Source organism: Vicugna pacos, chromosome 31 (assembly GCF_048564905.1).
Source record: "Vicugna pacos chromosome 31, VicPac4, whole genome shotgun sequence".
Lineage (NCBI taxonomy): Eukaryota > Metazoa > Chordata > Mammalia > Artiodactyla > Camelidae > Vicugna > Vicugna pacos.
Window position 1 is genome coordinate 20,062,028 of NC_133017.1, and position 18,297 is coordinate 20,080,324.

General features: G+C 42.9%; 1 protein-coding gene across 19 annotated transcripts in view; it reads right to left on the reverse strand.

Annotated features, from left to right (window-relative positions):
* The window catches only part of ADAM28 (ADAM metallopeptidase domain 28), a 308,912-nt gene that overhangs the window by 260,209 nt on the left and 30,406 nt on the right, over positions 1-18,297 (reverse strand). For 10 of the 19 annotated variants that reach the window (XR_012066056.1, XR_012066064.1, XR_012066057.1 and 7 more), the window contains exon 2: positions 5,606-5,744. The exons of 4 other annotated variants lie outside the window; for them this stretch is intronic. The gene's annotated coding sequence lies outside the window, so the exon portion shown is untranslated. Of the gene's footprint in view, positions 1-5,605; positions 5,745-6,529; positions 6,942-7,179; positions 7,284-9,340; positions 9,633-10,103; positions 10,510-18,297 lie in introns of those variants that run through there. 5 more of the 19 variants (XR_012066059.1, XR_012066061.1, XR_012066068.1 and 2 more) reach the window with 5 other exon arrangements.

The following is an 18,297-nucleotide window of genomic DNA, read 5'->3' on the forward strand; positions in this document are numbered from 1 at the left end:
CAGGACTCAAGAAGGGCCTAGAGATAAACCAAACCATACTCCAAAGATCCATATCGACAAACTACGTTTACAGTTAAAGTTATCTGCTCCTGTGAATTTGATTATCACCTCTGTGAGAAACCTAGCCTAGGAAAGACGAAGCTTTAGCCATAAGAATTTCAAGATTTTCATTCTAGAGTGAATTTATCACTAAGACAGAGCTGGAAGCAAAGAACAGTAGGCTGTAAGGATTGACTATGTCCAGTTGTGCTGGCGAGGTCAGGACATACCCTGAGGCTTAATTCCAACCACCAGCCTCCCACTGATGGCTGCATACCATGAGCCATCTTTGACATCTCAAGACCCCAACAGATCAAGCTCAAGGCTGGACCTTCCACTAAGAAGGGCTTGTGACTAGTAACAGATGTGGATTTGCAAATATCTTGGGTTGGATTGTGCATTTAGTTCAGCCTTGAAAAACCAGGCATCTGACCACCGAGGTGCTGTCTGAGATCGCCTTCACACACAAGGTCGGTCCCCCTCACCATGTCTTGGGAATCTGTTCCCAGCAGCCTCAGATTGATAGCCTCTCCTCTCCCTGGAGCCTGCCCCCAAATCAAAATAAACTAAAGCTGAGAACACACAATTCATCCAGAGTGAAGCGACCTCCTTCCAGAGAGACTGGAGTCTCCACATCCCCCAGAGGAGAGGAATCTCTCACAAATGCAGTTACTCCAGGTCTTAGCTGGTTTATTCTGAGGCTGCTCTCTACTTTCCTCGCCCCAGGATGGGGATTGAGAGCTCAGGCTCCAGAGTCCCAGAGCCTGGGGTAAAATCCTGTCCTGCTGCTGTCTAACTATAACAGCTCAATTCATTTCTGCCTCGGTTTCCTCATCTGCAAAAAAAGACAATATAGTACTAGTACCTCCTCCTAGAGCTACTGGGAGAGTGAGCTGAGGTCGGGCATATGAAGCACTCAGAAGAGGGCAGGGCATACAGTCAGTGCTCAGTAACCCTGGCTGTTTTTATCTTCATCATCTGTCAGGGGGCTGCCAGGACTTACTCTTTTGGAGAGAGTGTGGCTGGCTGCGCTCACCATGTCTCACAACCCTGATTATCATCCCAAACACTGACCTCTCCATCATTTTATCCTAATATAGCCAAGTGCTTCTGCTCCTCTGACCGCTCTGCCAAACGTCCTTCCCCTTCCAGACCTTTCTGCCATGCCCTCTAGAATCCCTCTTCGGTGGTTTTTCTCCCGTCCCACATCTGCCATCACCCTGGATTGGATGGCAGACTTAGGATGGGATGATGTAAATAACTCTATGAATGATGGCACATCCCAACATCAAGTCTAGGATTGCAAACTTACATGTCAACCAGAGCAAGGCAGAGAATGTAGATGAATAAAACAAGCCAGTCAAGACAGCGTAAGTGAGACAGCGAGCAGGACTTTGCACTGGTAATGGCACTGGTATTAACTGTGAGTAGAGGGGAGAATGGTAAACTAGGGAGTGAACAGCCTTCAGAGGAAGGCAGCCTCATCTCAGCATCAGCAGGATGTGCCATAAAGATGTAAATTTCTAGAGAAAGTAGAAAGCCAGGACTTTTAAACACTGGCAACTATTTCATTTTTTAAAAAAAGAAAAGAGAATTCAAGCCAAATAAAGTAGGTCCACGGGCCAGACTCTGCTGATGAGCAGCCCAGCTATCCGTCTCCTAGGCAGCATCCTTTTTTCCTGGTTTCCATGTTATCCTTATGCTGGTTTCTATGAATCTCTTCTAACCCCATTTTCATCCTAATTCTTACACATCCTCCAGATCACATCTTAAATTTTACCCCCTGACTCCCCATTTCCTATTGCTAGGGTATTAAGATTTTCTATTTTTAACTTCTTGTTGACTTAACTGAATTTTCCTCTGGGCTGTAAGCAGGAAAAAGACATCACCTTGTTAGTCTTACCCCATATTCCCCCACTCAGCTGAGCGCCTGGCACATTGGAGATGCTAAAATTACAATTCTAATACAAATCAAAAAGTAATTTGTCAACTCCTGATTTGCACTCCAATCTCAATCCTGAGTTCCACAGGCACCCTTCCTAAGGTCCACCAACTGTCTTCACCTAGACAGACTCTCAGCAGCTAAAACTTACATCTGCAGTGGCTCTAAAAATACATCCACAAATTCTCCCTTCAAGGGAGGTGGAACTTAACTTCCCTCCCTTTTGATATAAGCTGGATTTAGTGCCTTGCTTCTAACAGAAGACAGCAGGAGAGCTGGTATCAATTCCAAGATATAGAAAGGCTGTCTCAGTCTGTTCTGGCTGCTGTAACAAAATATCACAGACTGGGTAGTTTATGAACAACAGAAATTTGTTTCTCACAGCTCTGGAGGCTGGAAGTTCAAGACCAGAGCGCCAGCACGACCCAGTGAAGGTCCCCTTCCAGGTGGCAGATTTCCGGCAGTATCCTCACGTGGTGGGAAGGCACAAGGAATCTCCCTGGAGCCTGCTTTATAATCCCATTCATGAGGGCGTACATCTCCCAGAGGATCCACCTCCTAATACCATGGCTTTGGGGGTTAGGTTTCAACATATGAATTTGTGGGGCACACATACTAGGACCACAGCAAAGACTATGGTGTACTTTTGGGGCTCTTCCTCCCACCCTCCTTTCCTCTTTCCCTCTTTCCCCCCTTCCGCTTCCTCTCCTTTCCCTCTTCCTTTCTCTCCTCTTCTCACCTCCTGTCTCTTTCTGCCTCTTTCTCTTTCATCACTTGCCCTGGAGCAAGCCATACTGTGAGAAGCCCACATGGCAAGAAACTACCACCTCCTACCAACAGCCCCGTGAGTGAACTTGGAAGGGGGTCCTCCAGACCCAGTCACCTCTTTGGATAACAGAAGCCTGTGCTGACAGTGTGAAACCTCAGGAGGCATCTTGAGCCAGAGCTACCCAACTAAGCCACTCCTTGATTCCTGACCTTGAGAAACTGAGTGATATAATAAATGTTGTTTTAAGTCACTATGTTTTAGGATACTGTAACACAGCAATAGATAACTAACAAAACATCTAAAACTTGGATTCATTGTCATCTGTCCTTCCCCACTCCCTCCCTCACTTCCCAACTTAATCCTTCTCTGAAGTCCCCTGGTTCTATTAATGGCTGAATCTCTACAAGTCACCAGGGTTTATAAAGTCAGGCTTGTCTTGGAATCTCCTCTGTACTTCCTCGCACCCCCATTACTTAGTTGTCAGGTTCTACTTACAATGATACTGCCAATACCCTCTGCCCAGTCCCCTCTCCCCACTGCCACTGCCATTTTCCCACTTTGCACCCTCCTTACTCTTTTCCTGGGTTTTCTAACTGATTTCTCTGGCTCTGGTTTTTTCCTCTCTGATGCATCAGCCAGATTTGTAGGTAATTTTTTATTCAAATAGGTCATTCCCCTCATCAAGCTTTAATAGTTTTTCATTATTAATGGAAAAAACCCAAGTGTCTTAGAATAATACAGTCTGGCCTGAATTCTCTTTCCAACCTTACACTCCACTACCATTTTTCATATATTCCAAGCTCATGCAGCAGACACTTCTGGAACAGATTATGGCTTGGTGGTACTTGCTCCAGTTATCCACTGCAGCTTAAAAACTACCCCTTCCCCCATACAACTCAGAAACTTAAACAACTATCTCTGTTTGATTACAATTCGATGGGTCAGGGACTTGGGAATGACTTGGTTGGGTTGTCTCTGATTGACGGAGCATCAACTATGCTGGGAGATCTGTTTTCAAGGTGACTTTTTTGCCTACACGTTAGCCATCTGAGTGCCCTCTGACCTTTCTCCCCACATGACGTCTCACCTTCTCAGGCTTCTCCACATGACTTGGGCATCTCCCAGCAGGATGGTCTCAGAATAACCTAGTGGTTATCCTCTTTACATAGTGGCTAGTTTCCGATGGGGAGTTTTCCAAGACAACCTTCCAAAGGATTTAGGAAGAATCATGAAAAATTTTTATGACATTCTTGGGAGTCAAGCAGCATCACTTCTCACTGAATGAGTTTCAGGGACAGTCCAAGATTCCAGAAGAGAGGGCTATACAAGAGTGTGACTAACATGAGGCATGGTCCTTTGAGGGTGCGAGGGTGCCTTTGAAGACTAACTACCACTGTACTCTACAAATGGAGGAGGTGCCTTAGGATGATTTGAAGATACTGAGAAAGGAGTTCCAGAAAGAAAGACAATGGACAGTTATTAATACACACATAAACTTTTCTTTCCCTCAGAATTCAAAAGCAAGAAGGGGTGAAATGCACACACACAAAAATGTTCTTTGATTAGAGGGCAGAGGGAAAAAGCACAAGAAATGGAACTGGGTGTTAGGAAAAGAAATTAGAGCCAGAAATACAGCAAATTCATCAAAGGTGCATACTTAATCCACCCACCCACATGCTACTTCCACTAACTAAAATTTCACTTTAGATGATAACTTCCAAAACCCAATTCATTTATACCTGGGATAGAAATGGACCAAAATCTTCCTATCTATCACTAATCCAAACCTAATTACTCTTCAAAGCCAAATGAGTCCCCTCTCATCCATCAAGTCTTCCAGGGACACCCCCAGTTCATTATGATTCTTCCACTTCTTGGAACACATACAGTTCATGTCTCATTCTCACAGTAGGTTATAAATCATTTAGCACGTTGTCTTGTGCTGAGTGGAATCAGAAAAAAAAAAAGATCTAGAATGGGAATAAAATATTATCCAGGCCAATTTTTATTTTCAGTTGGGAACCTGAAGGTTAAGTGACTTGAGCAAGGTCACACCAGGATCAAAGGGCAGAGCTGATCTCCAAGCTCCTTCTCTAATTCTCCGTTCCCATCAGAACATGTGTGTTTATCGGTCTTGTTTCTCTAGGGAAGGTAAAAATATTTTCAAGAGTTAAAACCTGCCTTCTCTTTTTGTCTGAGAGGACAGTATGAGCTCAATATGTATTCTGTAATTTGGAGGCTGAGGGATAAATTTTCCTTTAATCCAGCTATAAAACTGGTTTAAAAAAATGAGGCTAGAGTTAAACCATGTTCTCACATTCTCCCAGACAGGTAAGGGAGAATAAAGATCCCTGAGAACTGAATAAAACAGAATCTAAGGAGCAAAATGGTTTCTGTGAGCAGACCTATCTCTAAGATGATGGGTCTTTCTCAAGCAAAGGGAAAGCAGCAGCCTCTCTACGGAGTCCCTGGTGGGGGCCATGGTGGCAGTCACCAAGACATGGCTGTCCCTAGCAGACCAGGAGCCCACAGGTGAGGAACCCATGGAAGGTTACACAAACACATGAGGGGAACTCTCAGAGGTGTGGGAGACACTTAGGGTAGGATGGAAAACTGATTTCCCATGCCAAGGCCATGGATATCTGTTGATTATTATTTGAGTTTTGAAAGGCTGAATCATGTTCTAGATGGATGCTTATAACCACGATTCACCTCGTCCCTATTTGACTGCTCAGAGTGAATACAGATTTCAAACCAGTTATCCAATACTTAGGACTACTGATCAGCTTGTACCTACGGTACAGCAGGACCAATTATTTCATGCCAGCACCTCTTCTGGTTGGTCAGTTGCTTACTGTTACAATCTGGTGAATTTGACCCATCCTTCAGTCATCTGCCACGTTGGGTCTTATCTGCGTCCTTATCCTATGAGATGGAAAACCCGTTGAAGGCATAGAGTAAGACGGCACAGCATCTTCAAGAGTACCCTGCAGACTGAGAAAAACTCAAATCATCTTTGTTTAGTTGAGACAGTACAGTCAACTACAGACAGACTTGGGTTCAGATCCTGACTCTGACATCTAGTACTGTGTGCCTGTGAGCTCGTTATACAACCTCTGTCCACACTCCTCTTCTCCTCTGAAAAATGGGGTAGTAATACCGCCCTCATAAATTTGTTTTGATGATTAGATGAGAATAAACACATGGAAAACACAGTGAATAAAGCATAAAATCCAGTGAGTAAATGAAGCTATTACTATTTGGGGCTTGTTGCCTGTTCACCACAAGCCAGAAACCCCCATTTCCTCCTGCCCCCAGAGGTGGATTTAATCCTAAAAAAATTTAGGGACTGAGAACATTTCTGGCTCTCTAGCACCAAGGGCCAGAGACTGGAACCATTATGAACTTAAATACTCACATTACCATTAATCCTTCAACTGGGCACACTATGAAAGACATACCTCATGCTCCTAACATAAATCCACCACTATCATGGCATGAAGGGAAACCACTCAAATGTGTTTCCTACATGAGACCACATGTTGGCTGAAATCTTCCAAGAGCTCTATTAGCAGGAAAAACTCTGCATATCCTGTCAGCAAAGAGATCAAGGGATGGAGTCAAGGGAGGGACACATTTGATTCTCCATGTCCCGGGCTGGATCCTTCTTGCTCCAGCAATTCAGACGGTCTCCAGAATTCTAACTTTCCACCTCCTTCTATTCATAAAGATTTTTTCTTTGCCTTTTCCCCACTGTACTAGAAAAGCCCTGAACAAACCTGAGCAAATTAACTTCCTCCTGAGGCTGTTGGGACTGAACACAGAAAGGTTCTCCCAGTAGTTGAGTTTCTCCAACCTCGTCCTCTCTTGAAAACAGTCTACTTCTCTGTATACGTGGTATATGCAGCAGAGCTTAGCAGCACTAGGTCACTGGGCCCTCCAAAAATGCCTTCCTCAGTGGCTTCACATTCTTAACCACCCCAACCCTGTAATTTTCCAGATGACTTGAGGTTTTGAAAGCCAGTGAAGCAGCGAAACTGCTTCAGCTGCTGAATTCTTCCTGGATTCATGGAGAAACGACAAGAAGCTGTCATAGAAGGTGATTTGGGTTTTGCAGACACTTTCCTTCGATTTTCCATACAAGGTCAGGAGCTGATCCCAATTTCCTTAGAGATCAAGATCAGCTCCGCACTGAGGACACATAAACAGATGTGAAGTCCCTTTTCATTGGGCCATAACCAGATAATACTTATGTGGCATTTTGTAATTTACAGGGCACTTTCACAGACTTTAAACTCCTTTGATCGACACAACCAGCCTGTCAGGTAGGACAGGCATCATTATCCCCACTTACAGATGAGGACACTGAGGCTCAGGTCTTGCCCAGTCTAAGAGCACTAGTATAAAGCAGAGCTGAAACACAACTTACACTTTCTGATTTCAAGAGCAGTGCCCTTTCCAGTATAACACAGTTGCCCAGAGGTTCAGATTGAAACTCATGTCTCCATATGATGGGCCCACTTCATTTATAATTCTTCATTTGTTTATCTGTAACTCCCTCCATCTTCCCCACTGGTCCCAGTTTTGGATATTCAGATATGTGATGTTTTGTCCAAATTGATCTCTTAAAAAAGATACTAGGTAGGTGTTCTTTTAATCTTAGATACATTCAGATCATTCAGCAAACCTCATAGCATACCAGTCATAATCTTTCCTTTAAGCACAGAGTGGCACAAACTCTAACTCCTCTTAGATGAGAAGGGAAATAGTGTCTTATCTTGTCAGATATATGCAAAAAATGGAGGCGAGGAGACCAAACAGCATCTGAAACAGCTATGAAAAGAACTGATGTGATTGCTGCAGGGCAGAAAATCTGTCTACCTAGGAGGGGTCAGACAGCACAATGAGATGTCCCCATTATTTTAATATGAACTGTTCTTTTATGCCATCTCTGAGATGTCTCCTTTAAGGTACAAGCCCTTCGGGTCTGGAGCAACTCAGCCCTAAGTATCATCAGCCTTGAAGAGGGGTGCCCCTTGTTGCCTCTTCCTACTTCCCCCTACCTAGTCCTTGCACCTGGACACTTGAGGCTGGACAAAGGCCATGGGATCGTCACCTGACCAGTTTCCTAGGAGCCTCAAGAATGTCCAGACACATTAATAAGCAAATGAACAACAGCCAAAATGAAACGGAAGGTGACTCAAAGAAGTCTTATCTCAAATAAATTAATAAGCCTAAGGGGAGTTCCTTCTTATTTAAGATTTCTCTGTGATTCAGCCTATGCTTAAAGACACACAAATGATCATTGTAATTTTATAAAAGATAAGCATAGTTCCCAGCCGTAGAGTGCTTACTCTTTGCCAAGCATTGCTTTATGTATCTTATCTCTTGTCCTCATAGAATCCTGAGAAATGGATTTTACAGATGAGGAAACTGAGGCCACAGAGGTTACGTAACTTTCCCAAAGTGATACTTCCAGTAAGCAGCAGTGCCACTCAGAAGCCAGCCCTTTCACTCAGGTGTATACTTGGAGGTGGAAATGGGGGCTTATGGCTGTTGTGATCATTTTAGGTCAGTTGGCCTATTCCTCAGCTGGTAGAGTGATATGGCTGCCAGTGATGAAAAACAGAAATATGGTAGGTAGCTGGCCCATTAACAATCCTGAGGTCTCTTTCTAGCACAAGTTTCACAACCAATCATCTTTGGGAATAATGAAAGAAGAGATTAGGCCATTTATTTGATTAAATCAACCTACTTGCTTTTTCCGAATGATTTATCCAGTAGCCCTCATAGACAAAGACAAATGAATAGATTAAAAAGATATGTTTACCCCTAAGTGTGCCCCAGGAGTAACTGGGGAGACATTCAATCCCCTCAGCAATCTTCAAGCTTCTTTGGAAACATTTTTCCCCTATGGATATGTAACCAAGGGTCATAAAATTTCTGAGTGAATGAAGAAACTGAAATACAATCTGAAATTTGCCATCTGGCATTTGCTTAATAATGAGTCTAGGGGAAGGAAAAAGAAGTCGAATTTTTAAATTTTTCCCAGACAAACCAACCCAATAGAGAAAGCTTTATCTCCAGCATCTATGTACTGCAATTTGTGGTATAATGGCCATGCCCTTCCTGCATGGCACAGCCAGCGGGGAGGTAGATGGAAGGATCCTTGATTCAGTCTCAACTCTGGTCCTGATCAGCTATGAGATATTAGAAAACCAGCAACACTCACCTCAACTTCTGTATCAGTACAATAGAAAAATGCATTAGATTTGCCTCTCCCTCTGTAAGTACAACTAAAAGCACAAAGGGCTAAAATCCTTGCTTATTCACACATTTATTACTTTCTTGACAATTTTTGCAAATGAGGTGAGGCCAAGGAATCACACCTGGCATGAGCTGGCAGGTCCATGTGGACAGACACAAGAGAATGTTACAAGGAACAAAGACTTTTCTAAAAAGGATATTGGAAATAACTCAAGTGGAGGAGGACAAAGAACATAAAGATGGAGAGAGAGACCACCATAGTCAAGGGCACTACCAGTACTGAAAAGTTAAGAACGAAGCAGAAGAACCTGATTAGAAAATACCAAAGCATAAGGCAAAGAAGAAACTTCGGCACTGCTGAACTGCCATGACAAACCACAAGAACTGGGCCTGAAGAACAAAAATGAATCCTCTCAAGGTTCTGGAGACCACAGTCTGAAATCAAGATTTTAGTAGGGTTGGTTCCTTCTGGGAGCTCCAGGGTAGAAGCTGTTCCAAGCTTCTCTCTCAGCCTCAGTTAGTTGGTTACTGGCAATCTTTCCCATTCCTGGACCTATGACAGCATCCCTCTAAACTCTGCTGCTATCTTCACACGGTCTTTCTTCTTATGTGTCTCTGTGTGCCCTCAGAGGACTTAAGGCCCGCCCTAATCGGGCATGCCTTCATCATAATTACCTCTGCAAACACCCTATTTCCAAATGTCATGTTCTGAGATTCCTGCTGGATGTGAATTTTGAGAGGACATCACACACCTCACTACAGCAACTAGACTGTGACACTCTTCTTTGTGTTGGATTTCACTGGGCAGTAGCCCTGTGAAGGGCCACAGAGAAAATCAGAGCAGCCCTTTTAGGGTCATATTTCCTAGCATTCATCATTTACTCTGTGTCTTCTCCGACAAACAAAGAGTTCCTTAATGGCAGGGACAATTTCTTATTAGTTTCTTTCTGTATTCCTGCATCTGGCGTATAGGAGGCCGTCGATCCACATATGTTAAGTGAATGAATTTTTCACAGGAACAGAATGTCTAAGCCCTCCTTAGTTCACTGAAATTTCTGTGTGAACCTGAGATCAACGAGTTCTTACCACTTTGATGGCTGGAATTACTCAGATCATCAGAGGAGTTTCCTTTTTTTTTTTTTTTCTTTTTTTCTTCAAGGAGGAAACAAGGAACATGAATCAGTCCATGGGAACACCCCTCTGGATGGCTGAGACCAAAAATTCACGTGACTCAATTGTGGCAATAAAAGGAAGGTCTTGCAATTTTAAAGTAAGTTCTTTGTCCCCCATTTCCTCTTTTCTTCCCGGATATCTATTTTGGGCTTTCCACTCCATTCCAGGAACTCCACCACAGCCTGCTAAATTGTCTGAAATCTCGTCGTGCTTGGTGTTAATGCTCTCTTCCTTTTCTTGAAGGATGTTTGGGTGGGAGGTAGAAGGAGGAACTACAGATGTGTCACCAGGAGGAAAACATATTCCTTATTCATGTGGGCTGAGTAGTACAAAGGAAGAGTTAAATTCAGGAAATACAATAACTTAATTCATGCCTGTTTCTAATGTTGCCAACAAATATGTGATTTAGGCTCAAAAAGGTTACTAGGGAGGTGAAAGAAAAGCTCCCATAGGCACAGGCCATGGTCAGAGTATCTTATCTCTGCTGTGCATCCATAAGCACAACACGGAGTCTTGTCAGAACCTTGTGCAAAACCAAAAACTCCAGCAAAAAAAAATTGCAAGTTATTTTACTGATTCACTCCAGGCTCAAGTGCTTGGAAATCAGTCCTCCTCTCACTCCAACTGTGAGGCTTCCTGATAGGAAAGGACTGGGCCCCAAATCAAGTAAGGCAGCCGAACTGGTCCTCGGTTATTCCTACCTCACCTCCCACCTCTCCCCCTACCCTTGGCCAACTCTCCTTCCCAACCTTCCAACCACACAAATCAAAACCTGCGCTCAAATACCACGGCTGACCTCAGTAATAATGGCCTGTAACAGTTCAAAGCAGTGCCTTTCGGTTCTTGTGTGCACGAGACTCTTCAAGGGTACTTGATTTTTCACTGCAGGCCCCCAGGCACTGCCTTCAGATATTCTGACGTAGCATCTGAGTAGGCCTGAGCATCTGCACCTTCCCTATGTAATTCCATGGACCCCAACTAAAGCTGCAGACTTGGGGCAATAAAGCCTCCCCATCATTCCTAAAACCATAACCCCTCCGTCTCAGCAAATCCCACCTATTTCCCATTGTAGCAAGTGAGGAAAACTTTACAAAGAACAGCCACTGATGAAATGTGACTGAATTTTGGGGGGGTTTTGTTTATTTGTTTTCAGTGGAGGTCCTAGGGATTGAACCCAGGACCTTGTGCATGTGAAGCATGTGCTCTACCACTGAGCTATATCCTTCCCCTGAAAATTTCCATTCTGATAGAGCCTTGACCCAGAAACTCTCCAAATCAGCTTCACTTTTAGGGGAAGACGATTTTAAAGAGATTTGGGAACACAGAAGTTCCCATGAAGTCAACTTCTCTCCAAGAAAGAGCACCCTATGAGCTTCAAAACTGCTGACAGTTCAAATCACCTACTGTGTGCCAAACCCCGGATTGGAATCTCCTCATCTTAATTACTAAATTAATTACTCCCTTTAATCCTTACAGCAACACTGAAATGACAGCCCTATGAAGTAGATGTTGTCACCCCTATTTTAGTACATAAAGAAACTGAGGTTCAGAGGGGTTAACTGATCTGCCCAAGGCTAGTGTTGAGAAGTGGCCACATCCAGTTTTATTCCAAGTCTCCTGACTTGAAGTCCCCAGTGTGTTGTATTTTATCCCATGGCTGCCCCAAATCGCTGGCCCAAGCATAGCTTGAAGGCAGTGACCTAGGTACCAAATCACTGAAGTGAATTAGAGTTGAAATTAGACTGCTGGATGATTGACAGGCCAACTCCAGAGGCTGTGACTTGTTTTCTAAAGTGCAATTCCTCAGCGTCGTTGCCTTTGACTTCCTTCCCCAGGAGATGGGGATACGACCATCCTCCCCTTCTCCCGTAGAACCCACCCCACACACAGAGATGTAGTCCATACTCCAAATCCCTGAGCAAAGACTACAGGGTTCTAAAAAAAGATGGCTGAATCGTTTATATCAACAAGCCCCGAAACATCCCTTCATCCATCACTCAGGGAACATTCCAGCAGAATCCTTCACAGATAGACTCTGGATAGTCTCTCCTACAACAGCTGCCCTTGAAGCTCTGTTAGCTCCCACCTGTATGAAAGAAAAAAACGAGGGGAGAGAAGAGCACAAAATGTGATTTTTCCCTGAACCCCACACCTTCCAGAAATAGCCCTGATCTCAAGCAATAAAAGTAAAGATAACATTTTCAAGGTCTGGGATGGGGAAATAAGTAAAAAATAGAAGGTTTAATCAATGCAAACATTCTTGGAATCTGAAACATCTGGGAGAGCTGGGGGGAGTGTGTGGGGAGCCGGAAAATGGGGGAGGGGTGGTTAGCGGCTGAACATTCTTATCCAATGTTTATCTAAAGCAGGAGCTGAATAACCTGCTCTCAACTGCCCCCCAGGAAGCCCACGTGGTCTCTGTTAATTTTTGTTACTAAAGACAAGGATATCTCTCACTTTGAGAAAATCTGAGACTCAACCATCTAACTTTACAAGACAAATAAAATTAGGGACTGATTACTCATATATCTTTAGAACTGCCTAAACATATATAACTCACAACTGTCCGAGTGGGTTTAATAAGGTTCTTTTTTTTTTAATTTACATGTTTCTTCTTAGGAAACCAACTGCTGTGCAAATAAGGCCTCTCTGCACGCTGGAAGTTTAATTCAAAGACAGCCTTCCCTGCAGGCCAATGACAGTCTTGTAGGAATCTCAAGGTTAACTGCATAGACATCCACAAACTGACATAGTAGTTACTCCCTCCATCCCTGTTTTATACCACTCATCCCCAGAATACTCTTGATGGTAAAGAAAAATATAAGATGAAATACATAAGCCAATTTATGTGAATTAAGTGAAGATAATTCTTGTTATGGCCCATGTTTCTTTTTTTTATTATTGAAGTATAGTCAGTTTACAATGTTGTGTCAATTTCTGGTGTACAGCCTAACATTTTGGTCATACATGTACATATATATTCATTTTTATACTCTCACTACAAGATATTGAATATAGTTCCCTGTGCTACACAGAATGAACTTGTTGTTCATCTATTTTATATATGGTAGTTAGTATCTGCAAATCTCTAACTCCCAATTTACCCCTTCCCACCCTCTTTCCTCCTGGTAATCGTAAGTTTGTTTTCTATGTCTATGAGCCCATGTTTCTTAACCTGCCATCCAACACAGATCCGGCCCCAAGCTATCCAGGTAAAAAGTAGATGCAGTCCAAGCCCCAGGAGAGCCATGTTTCACTCTAACGTGTGCTGCAGCAGACTTGACCTTCTCTATGCTGCATGGACTGTCCTGTTCTCTGCTAGATCACTGGACCCTAGCACACAGGAAGTGAATCACTGAAAGAGTAGGTGCTTAATAAATGGATGAAGAATCATCATCACTTTCCTTTTTCTCCTCCACCTTGCCCATACGTTATCTCATTGATCCCACCTCAGTCCTAAGAAGGTCCTAGGTATTATCATCTCCATTCTACAAAGTTCCAAGGGTGCAGTAACTTGTCCAAGGTCACACACGAGGGAAGCACAGAAGTGAGATTTCAACCCTGATTTACTAGTCACACTTCTAGGATTACACCATGCTATGTTTCTCCCATCACACATTCTTTCTCCTTGACCTTTGCCCACAAAGTCATGACCTGAAGCTCTTCTGTCTGGTTCTTGAATCTCTAAGCCAACAGCTCTTCTCACAAAAATAGGTCATCTTCATGGTAAAGGAGCAGCAATAACGTAGGGGTTGCCATGTTTTCCTCATGTTTGTGCTGCTCTACATCTAGCACAATATACTACACAGAGTAAGTATAATAAACAGTCAATGAGTACCATCAGTACCATCAACTCAGAGATGAGAGCAAAGGGACAGAGAGGTTAGGGAAATTGTCACTGCCTTGCTGGGAGGTAGTGCTATCTCTTTACCCTGAGTGTCCTCACAGCCACTGCTCAGAAAGAGCTCTGCCTCCCCCGAGCTCTGCCCCTTCAGCTGGTCCACTGCTGCCCCCAAATTCTCAGCAGCCAACAGATGCACCTGGCCACCAGAAGACTCTCTATTTCCATCACGACATCACTCCTATAATCTCCTTATTGCATTTACATAAAGAGACTGAGAAACAGTGGACTTTGTAGGGGAAAAATGATCAGTGCCTTCCTCTCACTAAGGCTTTCCTCTTACTAATCTGTGCCCACAGAATGAGCTGAGAAGTATATCTGTGCTAAGTAAATCTCATTTCCCTACTGTTTCTACTTTTAAAATGTGTTATGACTATAAAAGTTTCACACTAAGCTAAATTCACAATATTTGGTGTGGAAGGGGTTAGAATTTTGCCAATTGTATGGTATGTGAAGTGTGTGTCATAGTAGTAGAGTTGCCATGACTAAAACTACAGCATCAGAGATTTGCAGAACTTTCCTGTTCAGCAGTTAACTTTCCCTTTGCAGAATTTCTAGCGACTCCCAACTCTTTCCTGACTCCGGACATTTGCCATTCATCCGCTTTCCCAGATCCTCATATTTGTTCTCATAGTGGGAGATTCCCTGACTCTATACTACAAATTCCCAGAACTGGAATTTTGTTTCCTTCTTTCCTTTGTTTAGATATTTTTAATATTTGCTAGAACGTCAATAAGGAGCATAGGTTCACATTATGTTTAAAGCTTAAGTTTATGCAAAGCAAAAAATTCACTCTAGTAACAGAGTAAGTATGACATTTACTTGGAATGGAGGCTGCCTGTAAGAGTGTTACAATTTTATTTTATTTACTTGTATTAAGATTCTCTCCGTGATTAAAAATGTCACTCTGCTTAAACATGACAAAACATCTAGACTGTTTCTCCCACCCTGAAGTGTCAATTAAGTCACTCCCAAACCTGAGAGTCATTCCTGAGAAATTAACTCACATCCAAATGTGCAAGTAAACCTCAAAGTATTGCTAAATTCCCAGAGCAAAAAAACCAACATGCGGCTACACATCTGGGAGAACAAGTGTGGTAAAATTGTTATAAGGTGCCAACAGTGAGAAATCAGTTCTAAAGATGAGAGGGGTAAGTGAGTCCAGTGCCTGGTTTGGAGATGGCAGGAGGGGACAAGGGACAGAAGTAAGAGATGGGCAGGCTGCTAGATGGCTGGGTTCTCAGGAAAAGCAATAGGCCTTGGGAGGAGAAGAGAGGCATGTGCTGAAGATAAACCCGGCTTTCTTCATATTTGTCCTGAAGACCAACTCAACAGAAAGAAAGAAAAAAAAAAACTGCTTTCACAGCAAATGAAACCACATTGCTGCTTCTGACTCATCTACTACCTGAAGTGACTTCAGCTTTAGGAGAAGAGTGTTCAATTAGGTAGTAAGTGTGCAATTTAGGGGAAATGGGATCTGCTTCTTGGAATCTATGACCAAGCAAGGCCCCTGGAGCAAAAGTCTGGGGGTGTTTCTTTTCTTCTTTTTTCTCTTAATGGGTCACCCAATGGGGCCTAAACATTCCCATTACATCTTTCCTCAGGCAGAAGAGCTGCTAACTGCAGAGAGTGACGTCAGTCCGGGCTTGTCACGGTGCAGCCTGGGGATGGGCACGATCAAATGCTGCTCAGGATGATGTTTGGCTCTCACTGGCCCTTTCATCTGGAGCATCTCGGAGCACTTTACAGGAGATAGTTAATTACGCTTCCTGAGGCTTCGGGCAGGAACATGCATCACAGACCACACTTACTTCGGTGACTGTGTTAAGAAGAAATGCTCACAGACTAATTACTTTGCATTTGTGTGTTTCATCCCCTTTCACACGGGATCTCAAGGCAATTTCCCAAGGTAAGTAGGGGGGTTAACTGCTTTGTTCCTGGGAGGTCTAGAGCCTATCTGGGACAAGACGGTCTAGTCACAAAAGATTTCTTCCTGTGCTCAGGATGACACAAGGGTCCTTGAAACATGAGAACCCAGAAGAAGAAGGATGACTAAGAAAAAGGCAAAGCAGTCCAGGGATGGCTTGTCATGGAATCATAGAATGTTAGAGCTGGATGTGCCTTCAGACATCACCCTGATTCACGCTGTTCAATATGGCAGCTGCTGACCACGTGGGGCCACTGAGCACTTCAAATGTGCTGGTGATATGAGATATGTCAAGAATGTCAAGTACACACTGGACTTTGAAGAGTTCATACCAAAAAAAAAGGATATAAAATAGCGCATTTATAAATTTTACATTGATGACCTGTTGAAACTGTAATAATTTAGATACATCAGGTTAAATAGAATATGATAATTTTACTTGTTTTTTTACTTTTTAAATGTGGCTACTAGGAAATTTTAAATTCCATATGCTTCTCATGTTCTGTCTCTACATGACTGTGCTGCTCTAGATTACGCCCTTCATTTTAAACATAACTGACCTAATACCTAAAAAGAAGAGTCTAATTTGCCTACAACGAGACTTGTCAGTAGAGCCAGGACTGGAACTCAAGTCTCCTAATCTTTTCCTTAAGTCAATGTACTGCCCATTACTCTTCAACAAGCCATTGCCCCAGCTTCCCCAACCCATTTCCTCTTCCTTTTATCTCTCTCTTTTTTTTTTAAATTATAGTATAGTCAGCTTACAACGCTGTACCAATTTCTGGTTTACAGTATAATGTTTCAGTTCCACATACACATACATATATTCCTTTTCATATTCTTTTTCATTATGGGTTACTACAAGATACTCAATAGAGTTCCCTGTGCTATACAGTATAAACTTGTTGTTTATCCACTTTAAAAAATAGTAGTTAACTAGTATCTGTAAATCTCAAACCCTCAATTTATCCCTTCCCACCCTCTTCCCCTCTGATAACCGTAGTTTGTTATCTATGTCTGTGAGTCTGTTTCTGTTTTGTAGATAAGTTCATTTTTTTAGATTCCACATATAAGTGATATCATATGGTATCTCTCTTTCTCTTTCTGGTTTACTTCACTTTGAATGACAATCTCCAGATCCATCCATGTTGCTACACATGGCATTGTTTTATTCTTTTTTATGGATGGGTAGTATTCCACTGTAATATATATACCACAACTTCTTTATCCAGTCATCTGTGAATGGACATTTAGGTTGTTTCCACATCTTGGCTATTGTAAATAATGCTGCTGTGAACACTGGTGTACATGTAACTTTTCAAATTAGAGTTTCCTCCAGATGTATGCCCAGGAGTGGGGTTGCTGGATCATATGTTAAGTTTATTTTTAGTTTTTTAAGTAATCTCCATACTATTTCCCACAGTGGATGCACCAAACTATATTCCCACCAACAGTGTAGGAGGGTTCCGTGTTCTCCACACCCTCTCCAGCATTTATTGTTTGTGGACTTTTTAATGCAACCCATCTCCTTTTAAGAGTTGACACCATGGAGTTGCTGACAGGGTTTGGATGCCCTCTCCTTTAATCAGAAACAGCATGGTCTCCAATCTATCCCAGTGCAATAGACTCTCTAAGAGCAGTTTACCAACTATACCTAGCAAACCCCTGACCAGCCCAGCACACTCTGTCCTACCCCAACCCATACCTGGAAGCAGGATGCAACTCAAGGCATCTCCAACACAGAAATTCTAGAGTCAATACTGCCTTCTCTGGTGCCCCCTTACTCAACCAAAGTTACAGTCCAAGAGCTCATCTGTCACTAACCAATCACTATTTCAAAAATCAATTTTGCATTGTTTCAGCAATCTAAACTTTCCAGAACAATGTCACAGGAGACAAAAAAAAAAAAAAACTTTCCTTCTCTCCTTCTCTTCAACTCTGCACACCAGCCTTATATCAAAGGAATTTGCAATTGAGCAATCCCCTTTCTCTATTACCCAGTTCTCTTCTTCTAGGTCATCCAAAACAAGGAAAGGTGGCAGTTGGGCCAGAGACAGCTGTTGACCTGATAGGCCCAGACGTTCAAAATTCCACTGTCTATCTCAAGAGCAACCTCATTTTCCTAAGTTTGTATTTGTGACCAGCGGGTTAGTGCACTCTGCTGTGTTCCAGGAGCCTGAGGTAAATCCCACACAGTCTGAAAGGAAGCAACACAGTCCTCTTTCATTATTAGGTGTACTTTGACAAGGAATCAGTTTTTACCCAATTTTTCACTTGGA